We start from the raw sequence: 9,085 nt of genomic DNA, 5'->3' as shown, positions 1-9,085 counted from the left end.
CCTCTTCCATTGTCAACCTTTTGTAATTTTCTACACTGCACAACTAGCCTAGTATCTCTTGTTGCAAATGCTTTCTAATTTTGATATAGAATTGGAGACAATGAAAATTCCATAAGCACGCATATGCATTCATAAGTTTTGGTTTTTATCTAGGCTTAAAGGGAGTTTCCATGATCTCCTTGGTAATCATATGATCAGCTGCTTTACTGTTTCACACAGATACACCAGCTATATGACTACTGCTTGCTCTTTCTTAGTTTGCCTTTCCTTTTGGTTTCAGGAAATATTTCAAGAATAATTTATAGCATATGACCAAACATATTTAATTGCATTATATGTATCAATCGTTTACATATTGTACTAGTATTCTTTTAAAGCTATTTTATGTATAATCAACGTAAAAATGATCATTCGAGCAACAAATTAACTCACGAAATAATGTGATGATGATAATTACATAAAAAATAATCATTCATTCATACATAAGCCAATAGCAAACAATAAACACTTCCTTTACCAAAAAAAAAAAAAAAAGCAACAAATTAACTTATAAAGTAATGTGATGATGATAATTACAAAAAAAAAAAAAATCATTCATTCAACATATATATATATATATATATATATATATAATAATATTCATATAAAGATGAAAGAAACTCATTAGTCAATAGCAAAGCATAATCACTTCCTTTACCCAAAAAAAGAAAAGAATAATCACAAAATTTGACATTGTCAACATCATTGGAAAAAAAAAATACTTAGATTGCATACTCCAAAATCCTGAAGTTGGTTTGCAAATGTCCAACTTGCTACGTAGGAAGCAAAAACATTTGGATTTAATGAAAATGTTGGCAACTTGAAGATCAAACGATATTCTGAAAAGAGTTACATCTTGAGTTTCAACTTGTTGGCGAGCAAAGTAACAATCCATCTCCATGTCTCACGGAAGGCAGGGTTCATGGCAATGTGTTGTGCAACTTCATTATCACAAAACAATGGTGTATAACAGGACCCAAATGAGGCGCTTCAAGATCATCCAACATCCATTGTAGCCATAATTAAGAGCTTGCTAACAGTAGTGGCCATCCATCAATACTTTGCTTCAATAGAGGATCCTGAAACAACCAATTGCTTCTTGGTACACCAGGAGGAAACAAGAGAGCTTCCAAGAGAGCTATTAAGGTAACATGTGCTGGAATTGTGTGAATGAACATTCAAGCCAATCTGAAACACAAAATGGCGGTATAACTATACAACCATGTATATATGATAAGTGCCATGAGTGATAAAGAATGAAAGTATGACATACACGAATATGGTTGGTTAAGTCTCGTGAAAACATACCAAGCAATTAATTTCTCAAATTCCATCTGCAAGAATTTAGTACTTAGTTTCCACCGATCATCGTTGGTTTATTATCCATCATCCTTCTTCAAATTGACAATTGGTTTCTCATCCGACATACCACCATCCTCAAATGACAAATTCCGGTACTTATCTCCTCTCATTATGCATTATCCTTCCGCAGACTTAAATCCCTGACTAGTATTTTATCTATGGATACAAATAAATGAATTTAATATCATCATCCTATGTATGTGTGTATGTGTATATATATATATATATATATATATATATATATATGAGATATGATACATAAACAATTAATAGTATTCTTCTAATTGTCCTTAGTTGTTCATAAGTAGAAGTGTTAGAAACTGAGGGTTCCATAACACAAACTGGATAATCACTTGGATCACGCATATTTGCTTTCCTTATACAATAATTCATCCATATTAGCCTTGAGTATCACGAATTTCATATTCGGATAATCCAAATAAAAACAATAATTTTAAAGGAAGTAAAATTGAGTCCTTATATACACCCAAATTCCACATTTACATACTTAAACGAGAGATAAAACAATTACAGCGGTTAGGCAGTAAATTTGTAAGTGCACGATAGTTACAACCACTTATGGACAAAATTTGAACAACAATTACAATTCACTTAGAAGCTTTGAGTCAGAAGCCCCAAAATCTAAAGCAAGAGTTTAGAAGCACCCATTTCAGAAGGCTCAGAAGACTTTGAGGCTTTGAGGAGAAGGCCTCTGAATCGAAAGGCTTCTGATTCGTAGTCAAATTTTCACCAAGTTTCAAAACTAATTCAAGAAGGTTTCAACCTTTTTGAATTTCATCCAGAACGGACTGGAACATAAAATTCCTAAGTAAAAGTTCTCATAAAATTTGTAAAGGTTTTAGAGTGCTGCTCTTTGAACCCCACAAGGACTCCAGCCTTATGGCGATCTAAGGTGACAGAAACATTTGTGAGTGTAAACTCCAGAGCTCCTAACTTATTTTATGTTTAGTTTGTCTCATAATCGATCTTAAGTAAATCAAAACTACATCAAAATAATTAATGACACTAAAATCACAGGAAACAAGTATAAAACAAAGTTGTCTTTGGAACCATTGTCCTCTACCTTGTTGATTTTTGTAAATGAGTGATGTTTGATATACATATATGTATGTATGTATTTCCTCAGATGCTTTTGTTTCCAAATTAATTGCATCCATCTGTGTTTGCACATTCATTGATTGGCTGTAAGTGGTGCTAAAGTGTGAAATGACATGTACTTAGAATAATGCAACAACGGAGAATCATAAATTGGGAAAAAGGACAAATATATGGTGATGCAGCTCCATCATTTTGATTATAATGAATTATCGAGAAATTAAAGAAGGTGACACAACCTAATAAATGAATAACTTACAAAGCTTCACAAACATATATATGCTCATGATATCTCTACATTTAGCCTTGTTATCTTCAATGAGGCCCTCTCTTATTCTAGTGAATCCTTGAAAAAATCACTAATTACAAAGATGCAAATAAAAATAATAAAACAAGTAGGCAGAATGATAAAAGGACATACCTCATCTTAACTTGATAAATTCATAATTATTCTATATCGACGTGAGGTATATGGGAGGTGAGGGGCCAGTAGGAGCCTCTTCTACTCCACTTAATTCATGTGGGGATATAATTATGATAGTAGCCTCTGGTTCTTCTGCTACACCTTTCTTCCAGATTTGGGCAATCAGCGATCCACAAACTCAAAAGTGAAGGCAACAATGTTTGTGGCAGATGTTTTATCTTTGGGCAATCAATAAAGCCGAGATGTTGGAGCGAGGTGAGGTGTTGGAGTCCCATTGAAACAGATTCCAATTTCTCAAATTCTTCTATATGAAGACTAGTAAGAGATGAAGGAAGAAGATGGGACAATTCACTAAAACTAGTCACATCTTCCGACACTAAACAAAGGCTAACAAGTGAAGTTGGAAAGTTTTGTGGGCCCCACTCTGACATTGGCTTCTTCAACCCTCCTATTCCAAGTTGACACAAATTGGGAGGCCAAAGCCCACGAGGAAATGAAGTATCCATACTTGGACACTTTACTATTTCCAAATGTGTTAACGAGGTGAGATTGGGAAAATCATAATCAGGAAATGACTCCATACTTGGACAATTTCTTATTTCCAATTTTTTGAGGTGAATGAAGTAACTCAATTGAATGACTGATTTCAAATTTGACCAACCTTTTATTTGTACAATATCAAGCATACACATGCTTGCATTGATAGTCTCTTCTGATCTTCCACCTCCCAAATCCTTTGCCAATAGTTTCTTACAGTCAGAAATGAAAAATGACTTGAGCTGCTTCTTCCCTCCTGTTGGGAAGGAAATAGATGTAATTGAACTACACCACAAAATGGACAAGCTCTTGATGCTATTTGAACAATTGCAATGCTCCATACTATTGCAAGATGATATTCCCAACATCGTAAGAGATGTTAGTTTGCTCCCACAGTTATCCTCCTCTTTCTCTCCTAATCTCACCAAATTATTACACCTTCTTATCTCCAACTTCCTTAAATTCACAAGAACCTTACATGCTTCTGTATATGATTCCCACACGTATCGTATTTCATTACAACTCTTGATTATTACTTCCTCTACCACCCCTAGATGCTTCATAACACCTCCCCACAACTGATCGGTTAGGCCTGAAATAGAAACTATTTTCAACTTGGTGACTGATGAAACCACTTGAACTAGCCTTCTCAACACACCCTCACTACATCCATCTATTTCTAGATCCCTTAGTGAAGGTAGTTCTTCAAGTGAGATTTCAACCAATTTAGGACAACCCCGTATACAAAGCGTTTGAAGGCATGGACACACTGGATCTACAACCCCACCATTATACGACCATACCTCCCACCCCTGCATATCTTCAAAACTGAGAATTTCAAGCGAAGGAAATGCAAGACGTTGCAATTCGATAACTTTCACCCCGTCCATGCCTTGAACAAATAACTCCATAAGTGATGGTAGCTGCCCAAGTAGCGGTAGAGATGTACATTTTTTACAACCACGTATTGATATATGTATCAACCGATCAAACAAGCTATCCCCAACCCAATTTGGGAACTCTATACCCCCATATGACACAATATTAAGCTTTTCCAAATTTTCATTATCGGGCTTCAACACATCAAGGACCTCATTTTCAAGCATTTCCTCTCGAGAACCATCAAATACATCACTCCATTCCACCTCTAACTCTCTAAGCCTCATTTGCATTAAGTTCGCCTCCCGTGCATGCATTGCATTTTGCACTTTGTCCAGCCCCTTAATGGAAATCATCTCATGGAGATTCTTCAAGTCTTTAAGCTTGGTTATTGGAAATTCATCCTCTCCTCTTGGATAGAGTTTGTAGGTTTTTCAACTTACTAATCCTTGAGGGCATCTTCTTCAAAAGTGGAGTATCTCTAATGTCAAAGTGACGCAAACTTGTAAGCTTTGAGAAACTGTTGGGCAACTTGGTTAAGTCATGACATCCAAAAACGACCAATGTCTGTAAATGATATAGATTACAGACATTTTCCGGTATATATCTGATTTTAGTTTGACCTAAATTAAGATACCGCAAATGCTTCAAACTGCCGATGGACTCTGGAACCGTGCTTATATCAAGACAAGCCAAAGATAGGACCCTTAACAGTGGAAACTCATGAAGTAAGTCATCCAAAATCTTATTAGATATGAAGAATCAATCCCATCTTTCGTCCACCCTGACCGACATTGCTAAGAATGTTCTCAAATTTTTAGCTCCTTTAAATGCCTTAAGCTTCTTGTCACTTATATAATCCTCACAAACAAATGACAGATGGCGGTACTTTTCCAAGGTGTCCATTCCACCACCCTTTTCCATCTCATTTTCAGACCTCCAAAAAAACTCTCCAATGACAGATGTGGCCAAGTCATTTATGAAGTCATGCATCACAAACAATGAATCTTCATTAGGGGCTTTTTGAAAAAATGACCTTGATAATAACTCTTTAAAATAGTTATGACCCAAACGTTCAATTGTTGACGTGCTTTCCCTTGAGTGGTGCAAAAACCATTCTGCCATCCACAATAAAATCAACTCTTCCTTGTCAAACAAATAGTCCTTTGGGGAACAAAGAGCAATAAGCAAATAACCGCTTCAAGCATGCACTAAGATCGTGATAGCTTAGTCTAAGAGCTGGAATAATTCCATCTCCCTTTTGTAGGCTCCATATCTCATTATTCAACAACTCCTTCCACTCTACTTCATCTGTTTTTGTCCTCAATAACCTTCCAAGTACTCTTAGACCTAATGGTAAGCCATCACATTTTTTCACAATACCTTCACCATATGGTCTAAGATTTGGATGTGAATCAAAGTTATTTACACCCAATGCATGTTGACAAAATAAAGATAGAGCATCATCATATGATAGACTTTGCAGATGTTCTAGATCATCACAACCCAACTCTTTCAGCAATTGCTCCTTCCGAGTTGTGATGATAATTTTACTTCCGAGATCCCCTGCATAAAATGGGCGTACTAGGGTATTCCAGTCCTCATAGCTTTCACTCCACACATCATCTAATACTAGTAGAAACCGTTTATCTATAACTTGTTGTCTAAGAGCTTCTTGAACTAGATTTAAATTTCCAAATTCCTTGATTTCTCCGGTCACTGAACCAAAGATACTTTTGCTTATAGTGAAGATATCAAACCCATCTGAAACACAAAGCCATGCCTTGAGTTTGAAGTGGTTTTGCACTTGTGTACCATTGTACAGAAGTCGCGCAAGAGTGGTTTTACCTACCCCACCCATACCAACTATATGTACGATATTAAAGTTTTGATTGCTTGATTCTTCCCACAACAACTTGTGGAGCAAAGCCTCTTTCTCACCTTGTCGTCCAACAATATCAGATGCATCTGGCAAGGAGGTCTCGTAGTTTCTACTCATAGTGATTGGCCTTCCATTTATCACACTCAAACCAAGAGTAACTTTTTCCTTTTCTAGATCTTGTAACTTGGTGGTAATATCTTTTAACTTGTCATGAATCCTAATATTTGTTGAAAAACTAATGGAACAAGTTGGAATGAGCATTCTTACCTTGCTTGTGGTGGCTCCCAGTTGCTCTTCGATCAGCTTGCGATGCATAACATCAGTTGCCAAATTGTCGAGTATATCGTCTATGTCGTAAGTCAAATGTTGGAGACGATTCAACCACCCTTTGATGTATTCATCTCTTATTTCCTTCTGAGAAGCATCATTAAGCAGAGCTTGGATCTCGGTTAATGATGTCTCCCATTTCTTCACCTCGATATGAATTTGGGTATAGCGAGCAAGTTTCTTAAAGGCAGCAGATCCCAACTTTTCAGCGAGCACTTGAAGGATGGGAGAAACTAGGATCTCAACCATTATTTAGCTAAGAGAGTAGTAGAGAGATGGATGCACACAGAAAACAGTATCAACCATTCTTTTATAATGATCATATCCACTATTTTGGTCAACATGGCAATATTGTATACGTTTGAAGATAAAGTAAATAATTACATGATGATAATAAATAACAATATGTGAAAGTGGAGCACATGGTTGCAAATTGCAACTTATTCAAATAAAACACACTTGGTTAATTATAATAAAATAGTTTAACGAATATTATAGAAATTTACGAAATACCAAGTTAGAGCTACCTTTATTTATTGATAGCTTATTTGATTTCAGTTTTGAGTCTTATATTTAAATATTTCCAGTGAATTTTTTTTCGATCCAAGGATCTAAACGTCTCTCGGATGGATTGGTGCAACGGACATGACCTTAATGACCATCTGTAGGTTTGTGATTTATGGTGCATGTGATCATCAGTTGTGGTTGGTTTTATTGCTGTTCGGTTAGCTATGTTTTATTTTCATTGTGTCCGCTTTAGTCTTTTTGCATGTTTCTTCTTTGTGCCTTAGCTCTTTTTTTCATCTGGTGTTGGCTTGTTTTATGGTTTTTTTGCAAGAGTCTTGTACATTTGTTTTCTTAATATCATTTTCTTGTCTTCCAAAAAGGAAATATTTTAGCTACAAAAATTGTTGGCATCACATGATCGGTTGGTATTTCTTTTCATTATAGAGTATGGTCATTAGATTTCAATCCATTGCATTGCATTGTTAATTTATCTTATTTTATTTTCATTTTTTAAAAAAAAAAATGCTAAAATGGTTATTGGATTCCATCTAGGTGACTTGATATGCATGAATCATTAGATTCCAAATATATTTATTTAATCAAAGAATTTATTAAAATAATCTTACCACATATTTTAAAACCCACGTTGATGATGGGTTCATTAACTTCTTATATATAGTTATAGTCGAGAAAACGGAATATTTTCTCCCAAAACATTTTTAACAGATTTTTTTTGTATGATTATAATATTTTAGCAATATTTATATTTTAATAATTTTTTATACGGTTTTTTAAAATAGAGAAAAAAGATAATTTTTTTAAAATTTAAATAATTCTCTGAAGCTTAATATACGGATAAGAAATGATTTTTTTATTAATAAGTTTGAATGTATTATTATTTTAAATAAAAAAATTAAATATACTAAATGACCGATTTATAATATATTTGAACAATAAAATCTCAAAAATACACAATCTACAATAAAATAAAATGTTAATATCTTTGATTCATTAGCGGCAAAAAAATCATCATATTGTTTTTATTGACAAAAATAACAGTAAATTTAAAAAGTTCTAAATAGTTCTTATAAAATCATTATTCCGAATATTTTTATGTACAAAATAAATCAATAATTACTTTTAAATTAATATTATATATCATATTATTTTTCCATAGTATCGTAAATCAATTCTCACAGCCAAACACATTTTATGATATATGTTTAGTATATAGATCACACTATTTAGAGTCACAATGGTGACTATTCATAGAATAGTTCATGTAAATCAATATAAATTAGTTGGGTTTCCATGTAACATCATGGTAATGTTTTTATCATCATTATAAACTTTTGGGTTAGAACAAACTTTTTAATAACCATTAATCTTATGATCAAAAGTCTATTTTGGTTATATTTGAGATCTAATTCTTATTTTAGAAATATATGAGAATACTTAAGGCTATGTTTGGCAAACTAACGGATAACCTAGTTGATAGCTGATAAGTTAGCTGATGGCTGATAAAATGATTGTTAGCTGATAAGTTAGCTGGTAGTTGATAGATGAACAAATCATGTTTGACAAAACTAGTTGATAAAAATGTAAAATGACCAAAAAGAATATCTTAAAAAATTAATCAATTATAATATTTTAAAATATAATTAAAACAAATCTGTAGTAATATAATATATTAACTAATACGAACAAGATAGTAGAATATTTAAAAAAAAATATAATATATTGATTAAAAGAATTTAAAGTTCATTATTATATATCTATACTATATTATAAAGCATTTGACATAAACTCTTAAAAATCTTTTTTTATGCATGAATTACTGTTTATTGATGCATATTACTTAAAATTTAAGATTACAAGTAATTTTACGTAAGTACAACTTATTACAGCTTTATTTTTAAATTCGTGTAACTAACTGCTAATAAACATAATCAAGTACAGGATAAACATTCATTTTAAATATAGTAAATTTAAAATATAATTAAGATAATTAT

At 33.1% G+C, this 9,085-nt stretch overlaps 1 pseudogene; it reads right to left on the bottom strand.

The window, feature by feature from the left end:
- Nucleotides 1–3,033: 3,033 nt before the first annotated feature.
- On the bottom strand, nucleotides 3,034–6,815 carry LOC112516239 (annotated as a pseudogene).
- Nucleotides 6,816–9,085: the final 2,270 nt, after the last annotated feature.

The sequence above is a fragment of the Cynara cardunculus genome (genome assembly GCF_001531365.2).
Source record: "Cynara cardunculus var. scolymus isolate 2C chromosome LG 8, CcrdV1, whole genome shotgun sequence".
Taxonomy (NCBI): Eukaryota; Viridiplantae; Streptophyta; class Magnoliopsida; order Asterales; family Asteraceae; genus Cynara; species Cynara cardunculus.
This window is presented reverse-complemented; position numbering and strand designations above follow the sequence as displayed.